Source organism: Magnolia sinica, chromosome 2 (genome assembly GCF_029962835.1).
Source record: "Magnolia sinica isolate HGM2019 chromosome 2, MsV1, whole genome shotgun sequence".
In the NCBI taxonomy this organism is placed as follows: domain Eukaryota; kingdom Viridiplantae; phylum Streptophyta; class Magnoliopsida; order Magnoliales; family Magnoliaceae; genus Magnolia; species Magnolia sinica.
Genome location: NC_080574.1, coordinates 95,671,967 through 95,693,955, shown reverse-complemented (window position 1 = coordinate 95,693,955; position 21,989 = coordinate 95,671,967). Strand labels below are relative to the sequence as shown.

General features: G+C 41.1%; 1 non-coding gene across 1 annotated transcript; it reads left to right on the top strand.

The window, feature by feature from the left end:
- The first annotated feature begins 497 nt into the window (after positions 1 to 497).
- Positions 498 to 604, top strand: LOC131238120 (small nucleolar RNA R71). The gene has a single exon (XR_009167533.1). It is a non-coding gene; the product is annotated as a small nucleolar RNA R71 (small nucleolar RNA).
- The last annotated feature ends 21,385 nt before the right edge of the window (positions 605 to 21,989 follow it).

The following is a 21,989-nucleotide window of genomic DNA, read 5'->3' as shown; positions in this document are numbered from 1 at the left end:
AATTTGGATGTCTAGCCCACCCTGGGTTGTATGTGTTCGAGTAAGGATCATTCCCAGATTTTTGAAAAGTGTTCATAGCATGAACTTGTTCAGAGAGAAGTTCTGGGAATGCTGCACCAGATGGACAAGACTGCATAGGATGGGCAGGACTAGAACATGTGGCATATGCCTCGACTTGAGCTGTTTGTGGTGGTCCATTATTTAATACCAGAGCATCAACTTTCTTTGTCAGGTTATCAAGCTTGGCGCTCATCTCGGCGCTCATCTCTGGTATGACTCCTATCTCATATATACCACCTCTCTTTTGTGGTTGGGGACTTCTGTCACCTCTATTTGAATAATCCCATTGCTGGGAATTTTCGCACAAGGTTTCAAAGAAGTTCCACGCTTCGACATCACTTTTGGTCATGAATGACCCTCCACTGGTGGCATCAACCATGCGACGGTTCTGTGGTGTCAGACCGTCATAGAAGTATTGAACTTGTTGCCACTTCTCAAAACCATGGTGAGGACATTTAAGAAGCAAGTCCTTCCATCTTTCCCAACATTCATGAAAGTGCTCGCCCTCTTTTTGTGTGAAGTTAGTAATTTCTCTACGGAGGGCATTGGTTTTGTGAACGGGGAAGAATTTGTTTAAGAACTTCTTAGACAGTTGATCCCATGTAGTGATAGATCCAACTTCTAGAGAATTCAACCATGCTTTCGCCTTATCCTTCAAAGAAAAAGGAAACAGGCGTAGGCGGATCGAATCGTCTGAGAAGTTTTGGAACTTAAAGGTGGAGCAAATGTTTAAGAATTCTTTCACATGATGATATGGGTCCTCCTTGTCCAATCCATAAAAGGATGGCAACAATTGTATGACTCAAGGTTTAAGTTCTTAGTGTGCTGCCGTAGTGGTTGGCAACACTATGCATGAAGGCGCATTAAATTGGACAGGAGCTGAATAATCTTTGAGAGCTTTAACTTCAGTCTCATTCGCCATTTCAACAGGATTATTTCTCAATCTTTCACGAATTGTTCTTTCAATCTCAGGATCAAACGGTGCTAGTTCTATATTCAGAGATCTACGTCCTAGCATAAACTATGTTATTGCAATGTAAGAAAGAAAACTAAACTAAGAAGCAACCTAAGAGAAATAAAACTAGACCTAGAAACTAAGAGATTCTAAAACAAGTTAAAACTATGTAAATAAGAATGGGAAGAAAGAACCCGGAAAAGGAGATGATTGATGTATGAAGAATAGGGAGCTCCTCCTTTTGAAGACAATGTTATTTAGCAGCTTCCTTCCTCAATTCCTGTAAACAAAAAGAAAATAAAAATAAATTAAATTCCTAAAATAATGCTAGAAAAAAAATCCTAAGCAACGGTTAATTTCTAAAAAAGAAAGTTTGTAATTTTAGAAATAAAAAAAAAAAACTAAGTTAGTTTCTAAAAAGGGAAAAATTTCTAAAACTAGAAAATAGAAAGTTACTTGAAAGAAGAATCAGAATCTAGAATTAGAAAATAGGAAATTTCTAAAAATAAAATAAAATAGCCTAGAAATAGAAACTTCTAAAAAAATAAAACCTTAATTCTAAAAATAGAAATTAGAAAAAAAATAGAAAATTTGGAAAGAGATTACCAAATTAGTAGTTTATGTCAGGTCCCTACAAAACAGGCAATAGGTTAGTTTCTAAAAAAAAAAAACCTAAAGTTAGTAAAAACCTAAGACTATGAATTATGATAAGAGAGAATCTTAAATCCAATTGGACCAAAACAGTCCACGGCGCCAAAAACTTGATGTTTTATTTAAACCAACACGATTCAAATGATTTTTAAACTCGCAAGTATACGAATCAGATGCAGATACGGTACGTATTACGAGATCGTTCCCACGAGGACTGGTCGTCACAATTCAAATCTATGATTCTCCTTAACTAATCCAACAAATAATGGAATGAATTACTAAGCACAATTTTATGAAAAAACAATTAATTAAGAACAGGGAAGAAAATTCAATCAGAGAGAGAGCACTAGGACTTTCGAATCCACCCCTAATTATCCTAACCCTTGTTTTGTCTGTTGATTCACCTTGATCTAGATTGATACCACTTATACAGAGAAAGCACAATCTGTGTCCTTAATCGTGGCATACAGACTGTCTAATTCCTTTAAGCAATGCCATGAATGACATATCCCATATCCTTGGTCGGGTACATGGAATGTACATTCATTAAAGCACCCTGTTTCTTCCTCTATAGGAAACTTGTTCTTGATCAGACACAAGCACCTATAATAAGCATCCAAACAACATCCATATATATACTTTAATCAAGTTCATAGATGGAGAAGTATAGAATTTAAACCCATAAAGCCCACTTAAAGAAAGAAACAAATTAATTGACATTCAAAGTAAATCAACCAAAACAAAAGCTAATCAAATTAGGGGCTTCATCTCAGCCCTAGTTGAGAGATTAGTGACCCATAAAATCCATAAAAATAGATGAAATAAAATTCATAAAAATAAGGAACATCAAACCGATCGATCTCTCTCTTCTTTCTTCTCTTTCTTCTCTTTCTTCTCTCTCTTCTCTCTCTTCTCTCCCTTGCTCTAGGTCTGGAATTCCCTCTGGTTCTGAATGTCTTTCCCACGTCCAAAACTCCCCTTTTATAGCTGCTGGATGGCTGGGGTCGTAGAAGGACTCGAAGTGCAATTTTCACAGCCGTGATCGGTGGGCCCCACAGAGGTATTTTCTGGAAAATCCACCCCGTCCATTGGATTCAGAACGAAATTTCAGTCAAGAATGGGTGGTTTTGAAGGTCCATTAGCGCGGCCCACAGAAGAAATCTCAAAAAAACTCAGTTTTGAACGTCCCGGGGCAGTCTACTTTTGGCCTCTGTACCGCACACGTGTGTACGCATGGGCGAGGAATATCAACATAGTTTTGAAGCTCTCGAAGCCCTCTACACGATGGATGGATCAGATCTTCCGAAAAGTTGATGAGTGGGGCCCACTAATTTCTGCAAAAACTGGCAGCGTCCGTGCGTTTCGCGGATGCCAAACCGACGCTGCGATGATGGTTGGGTCCATTATTGGACTTTTCACAGGAATCCACGCCGTCCATTGGTTTCAGCTCGAAAAATCAGTAGGAATTGACTGGTTTTGGGGTGGATTCGGTGCTGCCCACGTGGCTTTCTGTCTTGCCGTCCATCCTGCGTTTGTACGGTTAAAAACCGATCTATGCTATCATTTGAAGTTTTCGCCACCTAGGCAATGCTAATGGCTGCCCCAGGAAGTGGATGGACGGTTTAGATTGTCCATTTGGACACTAGGTGGGCCCCACAACCGACGACTGTGGGTCGGGTCCGCGGACGCTGCAGCGGCGAGAGAGAGAGACGGGTCAGCGTTCTCGCTGACCGTCCCAGCGGTGCGGTGTAGTGCCAGCGCATGTGCGCTTTACGCACACACTCACGCATGTGGGGCCCAATGTAATGTTTGTGGGAAATCTGCACCGTCCATCCTTTCCTTCATATAATTCCAACCGCCAAAACCAAGTTTGAGGCAGTTCCAAATATCAGGTGGGCCCCAAAGTGAAGATTAATGGGCTGATCTGTCCATTGGACCACTTCCCGAGATCCTCAATGGCTGAAATTTAATATGTACGGTTAATTTACCGCCCTCATCTCATGTATGAAGTTTCGAACTGATCGGATAGTGGGAACCATGTGATCTTGCATTCTGGACCCTTTTCGGGCCCCTTTGGCTTGCTTTCCTCAGATCCCAGGCGTGTAAAATCTTCATTATTGGTTCTCTGGAGTCCATCCCATGCTCTGGAGACTTTGGATCATGAAATCCATGCCTTTAACATCAATTTTCAATTAACGCTCTTGACTTCATCCTGTTACAAAAATACAATTAAAATACTCCATTAAGCATTATCATAAACGTAAAATCTGGTAATGATTAGCGTCTAATATGCAATATTCGACCCTGATCAGGCCTACCATTGATTCATGTATTGTATATCTATGTCGTTCATTTATGCGGCCTACCATGATGTGTGTGTTGCATGCACATGGTTCATCCACTTTTCTAGGCTCATTGGTGTAGCCAATTGATGCAGCCCACTTGATGTATATAAGGCCCATTGGTGTGGCCCATTGATACAGCCCACTTGATGTATATGAGGCTCATTGATGCGGCCCATTGATGCGGCCCACTTGATGTATATGAAGCCCATTGGTGTGGCCCATTAATGTGGCCCACTTGATGTATATGAGGCCCATTGGTGCGGCCCATTGATGCGACTCACTTGATGTATATGAGGCCCATTGGTGTGGCCTATTGATACAGCCCACTTGATGTATATGAGGCCCATTGGTACGACCGATTGATGCGGCCCACTTGATGTATATGACGCCCATTGATGCAGCCTATTGATGTAGCCCATTGAGCAGCCCATTGTGATATATGTTAGGCCCATGTCATGCGACCCATTGTGATGTGTATTAGGCCTATGTCATGCGGCCCATTGTGATGTGTAGTAGGCCCATGTCATGTGGCTCATCGTGACGTGTATTAGGCCCATGTCATGCGACTCATTGTGATGTGTTTAGGCCCATGTCATGCGGCCCATCGTGATGTATATTAGGCCCATGTCATACAACCCATTGTGATGTGTATTAGGCCCAGGTATGTGGTCTGTTGTGATGTATTTGAGGCCTAGGTATGTGGCCCATTGTGATGTATTTGTGGCCCATTTGATAAGGCCCATTGTGATGTATTTGTGGCCCGTATGGCGAGGCCTGATATGGTGTATGTGTGGCCCTTGAGTGAGGCCCAATGCGATTAATGTGCGGACCGATGTAATGTGTGATTTCACTATAATGTATGTAATGATGTTTATGTGGGCCATTGCTTGGGAGCGATGTTGGTTAAACGTCCACATTGATGGGCAATGATGGTTAGATGTCTATATTGTGACCTTCCCTTGGGTCCATTGTGAGGCCCATTCTTGTTATGGGTAGATTGACAAGGCCCATCCTTGATATGAGGAGAGTACACCATCATCTTATAACATGCTTATACCTTCACGATCCATGCCCATGTGCATCATATGTATGCTTGATATGAGGAGTGATTGATCATAGCATATGCCATAGGGTGGGTTGTTTATGGGACTCCCTGATAGGTCGAGTTGTTCCACATGAGAACACGGTATGCACAGGATTGATGCATGATTGGACTGTGTGACTCATGCATCTCACATTTTATGATATGATCACCGTACGCCTTAACGACATCAGGGCTGTGGCCTCCACAGGCATATCGTGGATGGCCAGATGGAACATTAAAAATATTTGGTTTTAACATATGAGCGCCATAGATGTCCTTGAGTGAAAATCTCTAAAGCTCTGTGGCCAGGAAACGCCCTAACGTTGAGACCAAGTGGATGTATATGAGCGCATTAGGGACGTATACTAGTAGGCTACGTCTCCTATTGTGTCGTGGTGGTTGGGAGGTGGTGTGAACTTACCTGCCTGAGTGAGGGGGCAATATCTACGTTGGGTTTGACCAGCTTGAGGAATGGGTCCGCTATCGACGATCTGGGCCCGATATTGGCAGACAGATAGTGAGGTCTCTTCCACTTATCCAGTTGTACACTTGGATAGGGGAGGTAAGCTAGCATAAAGTGTAATAGACCCCAGTGATGATCTCAGAGATGTACGGTACTGATTTGTAGACTTATTGAGCAGGAGTTACATACTCAGCATTTTACTCATTCATTCATTCACTATCCACTTGGGCTGGTGGTGCGCAATTAATTGATATGTGTACCTTCGTAATGGCCAGAATTTCAATTGGGGCGCATGACCAACCTGAGGTCAGGAGTTTACCACATTGAGTTTATCTATCCAAATTTAGGTATGGGACTGGTTTGGATAAAAGTTCCTTGTGATGGACCCCATAGCCTGCGATACTACGTACTATCATTCCGACTTTACACTCTAGCTTGGTCATTCCATTCGCACCGCATATTACATTACATTCGTGGGATATGACATTTTGGGTTACTATATTTCTACATTTATATGGTCTAGATACGGCCGACGGTATTTGTGAACTCATCAGGATTTGTATATTACATTGCTTCCTCAGTATATGATATTGACTTATTATATTTTTACACCGCATAGCCTGGATTAGGCTGATAATATTTATGAACTTACCAGAATGTTTCCACATTATTCTGATATTGTATGATTTATGGATTGCCAGTATTTTCACTTATTCTGATATTTATATGCTTGGCACGTACATCGCACACACTTACACCACCCTTTAAGCTTCTATAAGCTTATGCACAATAGGTGCGTGCAGGTGACGTTAGGTTGTAGCAGCGTTGAGTTTGGACTGTGCAGCGGTCTTCTCGAGCTTTGATTTCGATATATGTATTTCTCTTTCAGCACTGTATTTAACTGTTTATATTAGTGGATATGTGATGATGATGTTGCTTTGGTGATTTGGGTAAACTTGTGGTTATGCTTCTTATAAGACAAATGTACGTTAAAAAATCCTCCTTGTAGGATCCTAGGATCGGAATCTGGCGTATGGGCTCTTGGAGCCGAGAATGGTGTACTACGGAGGCTGTCGGCATTGGATTCAGCAATCGTGAATTTTGTGAGCCCGATTTCCAGGTTTGGGCGTGACATCTATCCACATGGAGCCGTCGAGATAAAGAATCCAACGAATGACAATGTTTTCAAAGTGAATGGACATCGTTTAAAGATATTTGTTGAGAAATTTGATTCAGTGGATATGTCCATACCTCTGTTTGATCTTATATATTAGGATTGATCTCTTAGTCTGATGGAGGTGTAGCTAAATTTATTGCTTTCATAGGATTTAGGATTAGGACAGTTTGCTTTTTGTTTATCTAGCTTTTTTTTGCTGACCCATCTTCATGTTGAGATCCTTGATAAAGCCTCAAATTTTCTTCTCCAGGTACTATCTTTCCATCACTACTCCATTTCTTTTTGTTGCCTCTTATGCATTGCATGCTTATTTCTTTTGTATTGAGGACAATGTAGATTTTAGGTTGGGGGGGTGTGGATTAGGTAAACTAATCAGTGTTTTCTTAGTTGTTAAGCAAAAAGTCTAACATTTTTTAATTTTTCAAAGTAAAAACCTATTTGGAGATTGATAGTTTGTGCTCTTAAGAATGTTTTAAGTATAATAATAAGATAGAGATTGAATTTTGAATTATTGGAGTTTGATCAAAGTTTGTAGTAATTATTAATGTTTTAGTTTACTTTAATTCAAGTTATTTGGTTTGAATGTTGAACAATTCATTGATATTGCTTTGAAAAAGCTTTAGTTTTAGTTTACTTTGATTTATTGTCAACTCCGGGCACTTTGGCTGCTTAGAACGTCTAAGATTGATGACTTATCTATTTTACAAGGGATTGATCTATAAAATTCATTGATCTATTATAGACTAAGGGCATGATAGATGCTTTGAATTCCCTGCGATAAATGCCTTATGTGGAAATTGAATTAATTGAAGTTCAGATCTATTTTGGTTTGTTAATGATGAATTAACCGCTCTATTATCTGGTTGGATAGGATAAAACTTCGATTCTAGTTGATTTATATAATTGAATAAAGTGAATTAGGAATTAAGAATGGCTAGAAGTGGATCCTTGGCACTATAGTGTTTTGCTTTGTTATTTTTTCCTTTAAATTACTTAAGTTTCAATCATTACTTCTTCTAATCCAATTCCACAATTAGTTTTAGATTTAATTCTAGTTCTAAAGTGTTTTTACTGAATGCACGGATATAATTCCTTGTGGATTCGATCTCGATCTCACTGAGTTAAAACTACATCACAAACTTGCACATGGGGTTGTCATCCTTTTGGACAGATCAAGTTTTTGGTGCCGTTGTTGGGGACTTTCGATGTGTTTTTTTGAAATACTTTGGTTTTAGAATTTGTGTAAGATTAGGATTAGTTTTCTTTGCATTTCTAAATTGGGATTTTTCTAAAAAATTCAGATACTAACATTGTTTGTTTTTTTCGTAGAATCTAACTTAGAATCATCAAATCGGTACTATCCTTCCAAACCTCTTACTTTAGTTTATTTCATATTCTTATTTTGCTGTAGAAGTCTTTTGTTTATGTAGAAGTAGGTTTATGTTTAGAAGTAGATTTTGAGTGGTTCATGCCCGTGTGGGTTCGTGACAACTATCTGCATCTCTTAAGTGAAGGAGGACCAGTTGAAGGATTGTTCATCCATTGCAGTGTTAGAAAGAACATGAGATCTTTTAAATTGTCCGAGAACATGGCTAAGAATCAACCCCATTGGCATGCTAAGGGATACCAAGATGAGAATGATTTTCACAATGGTCCTCTAGCTAGAACCTTACATGATTATTTACAACTAGCTAGGATGATCACCCCTTCCTGCATGATTTTTCCTTATAATGCAGGAAACATGGATTTTAAACTGGGAGTGCTCCAACTACTTCTAAAATTCCATAGACTAGATTCTAAGAGTCCATTTCCACATTTGAAGGAGTTTGATGAGGTTGTAGCTACCCTACACTTTAACAATGTATCAGATGACACCCTAAAACTAAAATTGTTCCCTTTTTCATTGAAGGAGAAGGCCAAGCCATGGCTTCACTTCTTAGGGATGAGATCGATTGGGACATGGGCTAAGATGACCTAGGAGTTCCTTAAAAAGTTCCTCCCAGTTCATAAGACTAACACCCTTACAAAGGCCACTATGAGCTTCACAAAAAGAGGAAGAAACCTTCTTTCAATATTATGAGAGGTATAGAGATCTTCTAAGTGCTTGCTCATATCATGGCTACGAAATTTGGTGTGTCATAAGTTTTTTCTATGATCGACTGCCTTCACCCATGCGCCAATTCGTATAGATGATATCCAATGGGGAGTTCATGAATAAGGATCCCAATGATGTGTGGGACTACTTTGATATGCTACCTGAAAAATACGCAATCTTAGGATACTTCAACCAAGTCGACCCATCCCAACTTGACTCAGTCCAAAGAAAATAGGGGAATTTACGTCTTAAGGGAAGAAGACGATATCAATGCTAGGGTGGCCAGCCTCACTAGAAAAGTCTAGGCCATGGAATTGAGGAAGGTGGAAATGGTCAAACCTGAGGAGACCTTTGAAACTGTTTGCAGTATTTGCGCAAGTAATGTACACTTGACGCAGGAGCGTCCTACAATTTTTACGTTCCAAGAGTTGTTACATTAGCAATCCAATGCCATAAATAATAATAATAAGCTTTTTAGTGCTCCAATATCAAACACGTATATTTCTAGTTGGCAGAACTACCCGAATCTCAATTGAAAGAATAAACCAATGGATATTGCTGATAAAAATCCTTAAGGGCCTCTTCCTTCAATTCTTATCCTGTTGTTAACACAAAAAAGGGCCCAAGAGGATCTAATTTAAAAATTCATGCATGGTCAAGAGCAATTCACTTAGAGTATTATGTAAACATTTTAGGATATTAAAACATTCGTAGGGATGTTTGCATCAGACATTCAAAGATTGGAGTCACAACTAACTGTAAAGGAGAAGGGGACTCTTCCAGCCCTACCTTTACCAAACCCAAAATTGCAATGTGAGATAAGTGACCCTAGCTCTTCGACTCAATGTGTAGCAAGCCAAGTCCATCACCACTCTTAGAAATGAAAAAGTAATTGGCAAAAGTATCTCAACGAGGGCTGAGAAGCCTAAGGACTCGGAAGAATCTAAAAGAAATGATGTGATTAGCAATACTTCATATGAGAAGGAACAAAAAAAAGAGTATAAGCCAGTGGCGTCATTCCCATAATGGTTGATCTCACCCAAATTTCTACCTAATACGCAGGATATCTTAGAGATTCTTAAACAGGTAAAAATCAACATCCATTTGTTGGTTGCCATAAAATAAATCCCATCATATGCCATATTCCTTAAGGACATTTGTACGATCAAGAGACATTATAACATTCAGAAAAAGATATTTTTGACAGAGAAAGTGAGTGCCATCATCAAACAGCATGTGCCCCATTAAAATAAAGATCTTAGTAGCCCAATCATCTCATGCGTGATTAGGAACCTCCGAATTGAGCGTGCTTTACTTTATCTTTGTTGAGCGTTACCTAAGTGCAAGGCTGCGATATAGTTTTACTTGGTGAGATCGAGATCGAATCCACATGGACTTATATTTATGCATTCTATAAATACTTTGGAACTAGAACTAAAACTAAAACTAATTGTGAACTTGGTTTATAAGAAGAAGCATAATTGAAACTATGATAATTTTTTAAAAAAATTAATAGAGCAAAGAACTAAAGAGTTAAGGATCCACTTATAGCCATTCTTAATGTCTAATTCACCTGATTCAATTAGATAAGTCAACTGTAATCGAAGTCTTATCACATCCAACTAGATAATAGAGCAGTTAAATCATCATTCATAAATCAAAATAGATTTGAACTTCAATTGATTTGGTTCCACATAAGGTGCCAAAGTATTGATTATAGGGAATTCAAAGCATCTATCATGCCCTTTGTCTATGATAAATCAATGGATTTTACATATCAATACCTTTTAAAATAGATAAGCAAATACTCTTAGCTTTCCTAAGCATCCAATGTGCTCAGAGTCGGCAATGGATCAAAGTAAACAAAAACTAACTCTTCATTCAAACCAATATTAATGAATTATTTAACAATCAAACTAAATAACTTGAATCAAAGTAAACTAGAACAATAAAAACTACTACAAGCTTCAGCTTTTAGATCTAACCAAGTGATTTAGTGAAACATAGACATGATTGGACTAAACTCAAATAAAAACATAAAAATCAAAGTTGAACTGAAGGATTAAAGAAGGACTTCGTAGAAGATTCATAACTCCTTGCTCTCTCTCCTTTACCCTAATTCGTGTTTAGACTAGCTTGAATTACCCCTTTAAACAGAAAAAACTTGCACCGACTAGGAACCAACTTCAAATTTACATACTTTTTTTATGCATCGGTTGCACCGACATTCACCTTCGGTTGCAGCCAAACATACCTTCGGTTGCACCAAACCCACTTTCGGTTGTAATTGAATTTCTCTAAAATAGGTATGAAGTCTTTCTCTTCCTCAGGTCGCAACGAACCTCCCTTCTGTGGCACCGAACATGGCTTCGATCATACTTAAGTGTTGAGTCGAATTAAGTCTGAAAATCATAGTTTCTTGTTGGACTATTCTGTGCACTTTCAGTCAGACCGAACCAGCCTCAATTGGGACCGAACAATCAAATATTTCTATTGATAGACTTTGTGATTTTTTCGCTCTTATCTCTTTCTCTCTCTTGTACTTAGTTTTCATAGATATTTTGTTGATGTAAACCCTAAGTACAGGGCTACGATTTAGTTTTACTTAATGAGATCGAGATCGAACCCATAAGGACTTATATTTGTGCATTTTTTTAGAATACTTTAAAATTAGAACTTGAAATAAATCTAATTATGAGATTAGATTTTTATAAGTATAATTAAAACTAAAATAATTTAAAGGAAAATCACTAAAGCAAAACAATAGAGTGACAATGATCCACGTATAGATATTCTTAATGTTTAATTCACTTGATTCAATTAGAATTGAAGTCCTATCCTATATAGCTACATAATAGAGCTGTTTAATCATCATTCACAAACAAAACATATTTGAACTTCAGTTGATTTGGTTCCCACATAAAGCACCAAAGTATTGATTGTAGGGAATTCAAAGTATCTATCGTGCCCTTAGTTTACGATAGAAAAATGGATTTTACAGATCAATCCCTTGCAAAATAGATTAGCAATCTCTCTTAGCTTTCTTAAGCATTTAATGTACTTGGAGTCGACAATGGATCAAAGTAAACTAAAAATAAATCTTCATTCAAGCCAAATATTAATGAATTGTTTAACAATTAAAACAATTACTTGAATCAAAGCAAACTAAGACATTAAAAACCACTACAAGCTTTACCTCTTATCCCTAACTAAGAGATTTAGTCAACCATATACATGATTGAACTAAACTTAAAAGAAGAACATAAAAATTGAAGAAGAACTGAAGGATTAGAGAATGAGGACTCTGTGGAAGCTCCGCAACTCCTTGTTCTCTCTCTTCTGCCCTAATTCGTATCTAGGATAGTTAGAATTACCCCTTTATATAGAAGAAATTCGCACCGACTTGAAACTAACGATAATTTTACACACTTATATTACGCTTCAGTCACACCGAATTGAGCCGAATATTCCTTCAATTGTAGGCAAATTTCTTTAAATAACTCTAAAGTCTCTGTCTCCCTCAAGTCACACCGATCATTCCTTTGGTGGCACTGAACATGGCTTCAGTTGGACCTAAGTGTCAAGAAAAATTTCATCTAAAAATCATAATTTCTTATTGGATTGATTTCACACTGAACACAACCCCAACCAACATTTTGCTAGTCATAAGAAAAACATATAAAAAACTAATCTTCAAGACCTAAATTTTAAACCTCTCTCAGAAAATAACATTCTGTGTAATCCTATGATATGTCGTTAGATTTCAAAGATACAAGGATAAAATATTGTCAATTTATAACTTAATATCACTAGTAAACAATTAAACTAAATTCCTTTTCATTAATCAATTAATAGAATGCATTTAAATATCAAGTTCATAGTGTGCTCAGTGAATTTTAACTTATAATCCATAAGAGTCAGCCTTCTTTCCATAATGTTAACTATGATTATTACTTTAAAGTGGTCAGATCAACATAAGTCACTGATTTCGAACCCATCTCCCTTTTCACTTCTTTTTCCAGCTTTTTCATTTTTTTTCATCGACAACTTTCACATTATCATCCTTTCTTCTTTCCTTCTTTTCATTGTTTTCTCATTCTCTCTTCTTCTTCTTCTTCTTTTTCTCATTTAGGCACATATAATAGACAGCAATTTTTGATTCCACTCTTTTTTAGCTAGTCATTTTCTTCTTTTCTTTTTATATCAAGGTAGATAAAGATCTTCAGGCTTAGTTCCTAGCACTTTTGAGTAATCATCAAGCTAAAAACAATGAGTTCAAGTTAACCTTAAAGAATATGAGTCTGATGTGAATTACAAATGTAATGACCCGAAAAATTTTGTGCCAAGACCCGAGTACTATCTCTACTTTCCTTAATAGTTAATTGGGGTAATTAGTGCTAAACTCGATTGCTTGTGAAATTTGCATCAATCACTTTAAATTTGATCTGCATGACTCAAAACTTATAGAATAATTAGCGTTATGTTACTCTGAAATATGGCATTCATCGCCAAATCCAGTTGCTCTTGGAAATTTTTAGAAGTTCTGGATCGGACCTGGACCGCGCGTCGTAAGTCCGATAGCGATAATCTTAGGCTGTATTGGTCACCATGTTGGATTTGGCCATCACCTCAAGTCCATGTGATGTTCTGGGTCAATTTGTTTGAGTCCGGAGTGAAGAGTGTGAGAACAGTGAGAAATTAATAAGATTTTATGAAATCTGAGTCGTGCCCCTTGCGCGACGATTTTAAGCAATTTGACCATTGGATTCTGACCCAATTTCACCCTCTGATCAGGGAAGGTGGCCCAGGCATGTCCTAGTGCTTGTTGTCCTTGATCGAGTTTTGGTGACCGTTGATTTGAGTGTGGTTCGCCACGGCTGATCTGAAGATCCGATTGGTACGAAAACTCAGTCTGACTTAGATCCATGGTCAGTGAGCTTAAGTCTGACCTCTCGTGGAAAAAGGCCCACCGGAAGTGCTCCGTTGGATCGAGAGAGGCCTGTTTTGGTTATAACCTAAGTATACCTTGGCCCTGGGGTTATTTTCATCAATGTTAGGCCTATATATAGACCTTAAAACCCTAACTCTCTTTTCCATACGAATTTCCTAACCCTAGCTAAGAAAGAGAGAGGAAAAGAGAGAGAAAGTGAGAGAGAAGTTGGTGAATCATCTTAGATTCTTTCCTGTTCTTCTTCACCCTTAAACCATCACTTTTGAATCGTTATTCCGGCGATTCTAAGTTCCTTCTTTGGGTAAGTTAACCTAACCCTAATCTGTTTTAGAGCTTAGAATAGTTTATGTGATGTTGTATCTCATTTCTATTCTTGCCTTAGGTTATCTTGTCGCCGTTGACAAAGACATATCGTCTGAATCAGTTCGGTGTTCTATTTCTGGTTTAAGGTGTGGACTTTAATCGTATAGGTTATGGTTTTCAAGGCTTTCAATGCCAGTGAATGGTTTATTCTTGTTATGGATGAGATTTCACATGCCAAATGTTATGTTTATGTTGTGTTCCTGATATGCATGTGATTTATTGCGATTTGTGTATTCTATATATATGTAGGAAGTACCGTATACGTATAAAATATGAACCTGTGTTTGCCATGATTAATTGTCGTATACTGATGCTAGATGTATGTGTGACAACTCCTTGGTAAAAGGAATTGTCCAAATGTGTGTATTTCAACATGCGTCATGTATGTTGTATTATGTATTCTAAGTGTTTGTAGAAATGTCTGAATGATCTAAAGTGTAATATATTTACCTAATTGCGGGCGTTAAGAAGTGATTCTCAACACTCCTATTGATGTGTATGATTTACCGCATGCAAGTCATATTCCTTGTTGTTTAAGTTCAAGTATTACTTATGTGAAAATCTATGTTAAGTTGAATTCTTCAAATGCTTACATACCACATGATTTGAGTTGTTGTTCCATTACTGTTCTAATTTGTTGATATCAATATCTGTTGTAGTGGAATGTGTTTGGGACTATGAATTAGTCCAGGAGATCGGTAATCGGCCTTGAGATCGTGGCTGAGGTTGCTTTCGCCACATAGGACGTGATTTGACGAACCCGAGTCGTATTAGAGTTGTCGGCAGTGGTTTGGCCACACGGAGTGTTTGCGCACTCCATGTCGTTCAACCGAACGTGCGCTCGTGCTAGTCGAGTTTGTCAAGTAACCCGATTGTCCGATGTATGTTCACCATGTATGGTCGCTATTGTTTGAATCTAGGGTACCAAACTTACCAGTGCAAATCCTGTAAACCATTGTACCTTGATCCGCTAAGACTCATGAGCCGGACATGGTGGTATGGGACACCGTGGTCGAGCTGTCGGCCTACGCTGGGGTGACGAGCCTCCCCGTAGTGACCAGTGAGCAACCAAACTCGTGAGCCGATTATGGTGGTATGGGACACTATATTCATGTTGTCGGCCTACATTGATTGGTGACGAGCCCTTTGTAGTGACCTCGAGCATACCTGGATACCGTATTGAGGTGACGAGCCTTAGTGTAGTAACGAAGGTATGATAGGCGTGCATTGATTGGTGACGAGCCCTTTGCAACGACCTAAAACCATATAATCATATGAGATTGGCTAGGACTGACGACCCTAGAATGGATCACTGTTTGGATGGAGATATGAGGAAGGTACCTTAGCTTCCCAATCCTGCTGTATGAAAGGGACTAATAACAACTTGGTAATCATGTTCATGCACCGCATTTGCATGTGCTTTGAAGACGTGGCGCACTTTGAGGCGATGTCATGCGTAACGTAAGATGAAGACGCTGAGGGTGTACGCGTGAGGGCACGCATCATTCTACATACATCCTTGCATTAACAAGAGTACTTAGGACATGTTTGATTGTTATGCTTTATCATTACTGCTTGATTGAATTGATAGCATGTTAACCTTTGCTTTATTATTCCACTGAGTTGATCACTCACTCTCATGTTCTAGGGTGGCGTTAAACACCCACCAGACTCTGTCTTAGTTGCAGATGTTGATGAGACCTCTGAGGCAGAGCAGGAGATCGAGGATGATGAGGCTGCATTTTCTTTCATGCAGTTTTCAGGCAGGTTCTAGTGAGCCTTGTTCTGATGCGTGGGATTCTGGGATTTCTTTTGGAATTAAATGATGTAATTTGATACTTGTCATTTTGATAGCAACACTTGTATTACGACCTGGTATGTATATGTATTTCAAGGATTTGTACATGTACACATATATTTCTTTAAGTCTTCCGCTTGCGTTCTTCACTTATCCCTGAATTATATTTGTAGTTTGGCTTAATCTAATCCATATTTTATGCACTCATACAGACAACATACATCCATCATTCAATATGTTGCATAAGTGATGTTTTGAAACTCGGGAGCTGAGTTATGCTCGACCCCCGAATTTTAGGACGTGACAAGTTGGTATCAGAGCATGAATTGGATTAAACTGGACCTGGGTTATGGTCACACACCGCATGCTGTCGCCACTTTAGTGTATTTGGGTGCGAGTTTATCGTAGATGTGTTTTTGTTTCTTGTTTCTTCTATCGGTGAAAGTTTACTGAAAATGATCACCGAGATCGAGTCTTTGCTCTCTCCTGATCATACACAGTGACCCAAAATCTCTTCTAGACCATCTATTAATGAGTCTAGATAGTTTATCTTCCCATCTCAACCCTTCAATTGTCAAGAAATCTCTATTTGTATCAGATTTCTACCCAAATGGCCTGATAGGCGTCGAATCATCCAAAGGGGCCGATCGGGGTAATTACAGGGGGACCCAGGGGGGACCCACCTCATTTAGAGCTTAGGGGCCAGGAGGACCTCGCCCAAACGGCGAGCCATCGCCGAACGGTCTAGAGACTGGCAATGTCCTTGCCGGTTCGGCGGGCCCTCGCCGATCAGTGGGCCAGGTCGGGCGGGCCGGCTCAGGCCGACAGGTTTTTGGCCTAGTGTGGCCCACCCTTCCACGATTTGCTATTTAAAACCCCTTCTAAGCCCTATCTCCTTCACAATACACCCTCCCTAGCTCTCCTTTCCTTCAAGTTTCTCTTAAAACTCCACCAAATCTCTTCCAAATCTTCTTCTTCTTCCATTTTCGTGCACACCCATCTAACCCATCTCAAACCTCATCTCTCATTGCTGTTTACACTTCCTTTCCTTCTCATTTGGGCTCTCAAATCCTCCTTTGGGATCTCAAGTCTGTGGAAGCTTCACCATCCTTCCTATTTCTCTCTTTCTCTCATTTCTCATGGCCCTCTTTGAGTTTATCACGACCATATTTTCCATCTCTACCCTTCTTTTTTTGATGGGGAAGAAGAGAGCGCCCGTGGATGAGGCCAGGCTTAGCCGCCCAACTCATGCACGGAGGCTGAGAGGTGCCGCCGCGAGCATGACCGTCGCCCGCGAGTTTCAGACCAAGCGGGACCTTGATCTTCAAGCTTCCATTGGAAGAACCTTGTTGGCGGAGCTATCTCATGGAGTCTATGAAGGCCGTAGGGTCCTTTTTGAGGCTCATGTTGATCCGCGGCTATATGACGAGTTTTTGTTGTTGGAGCGCCTGGAAGAAGCTGATTGGTGTCCCTTGTTTGAGGGCGAGTATCACGCGAATGCAGTACTGTTCGAGCTTTTTATGCCAACATTTGTGATCCATCGCTGGAGCCTCTGCAGTTCAAGATTCCTTGCAGTAGCGGTCGGGAGGCCACAGTCAGCGTCGCTTTGATATCCTGACTCCTGAATGTGCCACTTGGTGAGGTGCATGCCAGTGAGAAGAATTTGAATAGTATGCGCGAGAGGGATCGTCGCACCAGATTCTTGTGTGGTCGTCTGGTCGAATGGCAGCCGAATAGAAGTCTTCTAGCTACCAACATGACGGACGACTTTCGTTTGCTGCACCACATGTGTACGTTCAATGTATATCTAAGGTGGAACAATCGCGGCGAGTGTACGCGCCTGATGGTAGATTTTCTGTATCAGGTGGGGCAAGGAGCTAAGTTATGTGTGCCGATGTACATCTTGTGTCAGATTATTCTCATCGCTCGTTCGATTAGGAGGACCGAATCGCTTCCATTTGGCCGCCTCATTTGTAAGCTTGCACATGTGTTTGGCTATAGGATTGGGGCAGAGAAGCCGGTTCCTGTTCGTCATATTAATCTGACGACCCTTAAGCAGATGGAGATTGGTCCTCGTAGACAGGCCTCAGAGAGTGAGGATGAGTCAAAGAGTGATGAGGATGAGAGTTATGCTGAAGGTGGAGCTGAGATTGAAGAAGAAACAGAGCAGGACGAGGAAGAGGTTGAGGCATAGGATACGAGTGAGAGCTCTCCTCCTGTGGCACCAGAGCAGAGCGCAGATCAGGCTGCCAGGGATGCCCGTATCGCTCGGCTTGAGGAAGGGCAGGCTGTTCTACACCAGGATATCATGGATCTTCGAGGCCTTGTGAAGCATAAGTTTAAGAAGGTGACTCGAACTCTGAAGTCTATCCTATGTTGCTTGCAGGATAAGGGTGCCCCGCCTCCATCTCCTGATTTCGATGAGTAGTTGTCGTTGTAGTCGTCCTTTGCTTTGTTTTGTTGTTTCTTTTTATGTGTAGCCGTTGTTGGCTTTGTAGTTGGAGTTATTTGTAGTTGTTTGTTGTTGGTTGAAGTTTTATATGTTGTAGTTCATATGCTTTCCCTGTCGTGATTCATGTAATGCCGCACTACTTGTATTGCGACAAATTTTGTTAAATGGAATGCATGTTGTTTATCTTTGAAGTTGTGCTGTGAATGCTGTATGGATGGATTATGTAGTCGTAGAATCTTACAGGTTGCATCCTCTGTTGAATGTAGGGTATGCCTCCTAAGGGTTGGAAGACTTCGGCCCGTCTCTCCTTGGTTGAGTTACTTGCTGGGGTTCCTCCCTTGAGCGATAGCCAGACAGATCCACAGTCTGGCCCGTCTCATGCTGGTGTTGGGCTGACACCTATGGCTCCTCCAGTCACGCCTTCGGTTCTTGAGTCGAACCGTGCATCTTCGTCTGCTCCGCCTTCTGATAGGTTTGAGCAGATGATGCTGTTGATGCAGCAGTAGCAGATTCAGCAGTAGCAGCACCAGCAGTAGCAGTTTCTATCTTTCATGGCTGACATCTTTGCTCAGTCAGTGGGGGCGACTCCTCCTACTTCACCTATGCCCCCATCTGGGAGCACCAGTGCGAGCGGCACTTTTAAGCGATTCCAGCGCTTACGACCTCCCACATTTGCGGGTTCTCATAGACCTGAGGAGGCCGAGTATTGGATTGATCGCATCTCTAAGATGTTGAGACCGCTGCACTGCTCTGAGATTGAGCAGGTCGAGCTTGCCTCCTTCATGTTTGAGAAGGAGGCCAATCTATGTTGGGACGGTGTTCTTCGTACTGTCGAGGAAGGATATGAGTGGTCGTGGTAGGTGTTTGAGGCACGCTTCCACGAGAAGTATTTCCTGGTTACGTACCGACATGAGAAGGAGAGTGAGTTCCTTCGCCTGCGCCAGGGAGGGCTATCGGTGACAGAGTATGAGAATCGGTTCACTGAGCTAGGTCAGTATGTTCCTTTGATTCTGGGAGGATGCGGCGCTTTTCTGAGGGATTGAGGCCTGAGATCCGATCGAAGATATGCTGTGCTAGCATTTCTTCCTATGTGGAGTTGGTGAGCATGTCCTTGTGAGTAGAGCAGGACGGGGACAGGTCGTCCCGTATGCGACAACCTATGGTTCCCAGACCTACACCTTTTTTTGGCAAGAGGCCGTGAGCAGATTCTCCTCCTAAGCGTTCAACGCCGCCCGCTCAGCAGATGCGAGATGATCTTCGCTGTTCGTATTGTGGGAAGATGGGGCATTTGGAACGTTTTTACTTTTCACGTATGCGGGCCAGTGGTTTTACTCCACCGCAGAGGATCAGCCATCCGATGCCTCAGGTTATTTCTCCTCCACCTCTTCGTTCAGCGCCAGCTCATCCATCCTTCAGACCTGTTGTACCTAGCTTCAGGCCACCTCAGCGGCCCATGGTTCCTCCGCCGAATCGTCAGCAGCAGGCTCGAGTTCATGCGCTCTCAGTTGAAGCGCCTATGTCTGACGTGTTGTCGAGATCCTTCGAGGTTACAACGCACATTGAAGGTAGTCCCATTTTTATGTTGGTGGATACAGGGTCCACTACCTCTCTTATATCATATGCGGCAGTTAGGCGTTTGAGTTTGAGTACTATTTCTAGGAAGAGAGTGACGCTCACTACCGCTATGGGGATTTCCTCTGCTATGAACAAGCGTTGTATGGATTGTTGGGTTGATCTAGGAAGTGGATCGATTCGTGTTGATTTCTTTGTCGCACCTATTTTTCATTACGATGTTATTATGGGTATGGATTGGCTCACGAGGATGCGAGCAGAGATTGATTGTGAAGCAAGGTCGGTGACAATCCATGGACCTGAGGGCGAGACAGTTACTTTCCCAGTTAAGGTCAGTTACCCTTTTCGTCTTGATTATTATACTTCTCTGTTGGAGAGTATAGTTGAATCGGCGTTTGAAAGCATGCCTGTGGTTCGGGAGTTCGAAGATGTGTTTGAGTCGATTCCTGGATTACCTCCTCGGCATGAGATTGATTTTACTATCGATCTCATGCCTGGTGCGGTGCCCATTTCTTTGCCCACCTATCGTATGCCTCCGAGTGAAATGGAGGAATTGAGGAAGCAGATAGATGGTTTGTTGGATTTGGGCTTTATTCGGCCAGTGTGTCTCCTTGGGGAGCACCTGTCTTGTTTGTGAAGAAGAAAGATGGTTCCTTGCGATTATGTATTGATTATCGCAGGTTGAATCAAGTCACTGTGAAGAATAAGTACCCTTTGCCCAGGATTGATGATCTGTTTGATCAGTTGAAGGGGGCACGGTACTTTTCGAAGATTGATCTGCAGTCAGGGTATCACCAGTTGCGCGTCAAGAATGAGGACGTGCAGAAGACCGCTTTCAGGACTAGCTTCGGTCACTATGAGTTCCTTGTGATGTCGTTCGGTCTTACGAATGCACCGGCCATGTTCATGGATCTGATGAACAGGGTATTTTGACCATCCTTATTTCGATTCGTCATTGTCTTTATTGATGACATCTTGATATATTCTGTGAGTCAGGAAGAGCACGAGGAGCACTTAAGAGCGGTTTTGGATACTCTTAGGAAGAATCAGCTCTTTGCACAGTTCAAGAAGTATGATTTCTAGAAGGAGGAAGTCAAGTTCCTGGGACATGTGGTGTCCAAGGAAGGGATAGCTGTCGATCTTACTAAGGTAGCTGTAGTGCAGGACTGGAAGCAGCCTGGTTCAGTTACTGAGGTAAGGAGCTTTCTGGGTCTAGCAGGCTATTATCGACGCTTCATTCGAGACTTTTCGAAGATAGCCAGACCGTTGTCGCAGTTGACACGGAAAGATTTGAAGTTTGCTTGGAATGAGAGGACGGAGGTAGCTTTTCAAGAGTTGAAGGACAAGTTGACGTTCGCCCCTGTGCTAGTATTGCCAGAGCAAGGGGTTAAGTATATTATATATACTGACGCCTCTCGTGTTGGTCTAGGTTGTGTCCTTATGCAGAAGGACAGGGTGATTGCTTATGCTTCGAGACAGTTGAGGAAACACGAAAAGAATTACCCTACACACGACCTGGAGTTGACAGCTGTCATTTTCGCATTAAAGCTTTGGAGACATTACCTCTATGGAGAGGAGTTCGAGCTCTTTTGTGACCATAAGAGCCTTAAGTATATTTTCACACAGCGTGACTTGAATATGAGGCAGCGTTGATGAATGAAAACATTGAAAGACTTTAAGTTCGATGTTTCTTACCATCCAGGCAAGGCGAACCCTGTGGCAAATGCATTGAGTCGTAAGAAGGCTATAGAGTTTGCGGCTCCGCTAATGATAGTAGAATGGGATATGTTAGAGTTTGTGCGAGACTTTGAGCAAAAGCTTACGGTGGAAGAGCCATATGAGGCTATCGCACACATTCGTGTACAGCCCCTCATCGATGAGAAGATCGTTGCAGCTCAAGCAGATGATGAGTTTCTGGCGAAGATGAGAAAGCGGGTTGGTACAGATGAGGACTCCGAGTGGAGTGTTGGTTCTGATGGGGGCCTACGACTTCGTGGCCGGTTATGTGTCCCAGACATTCCTG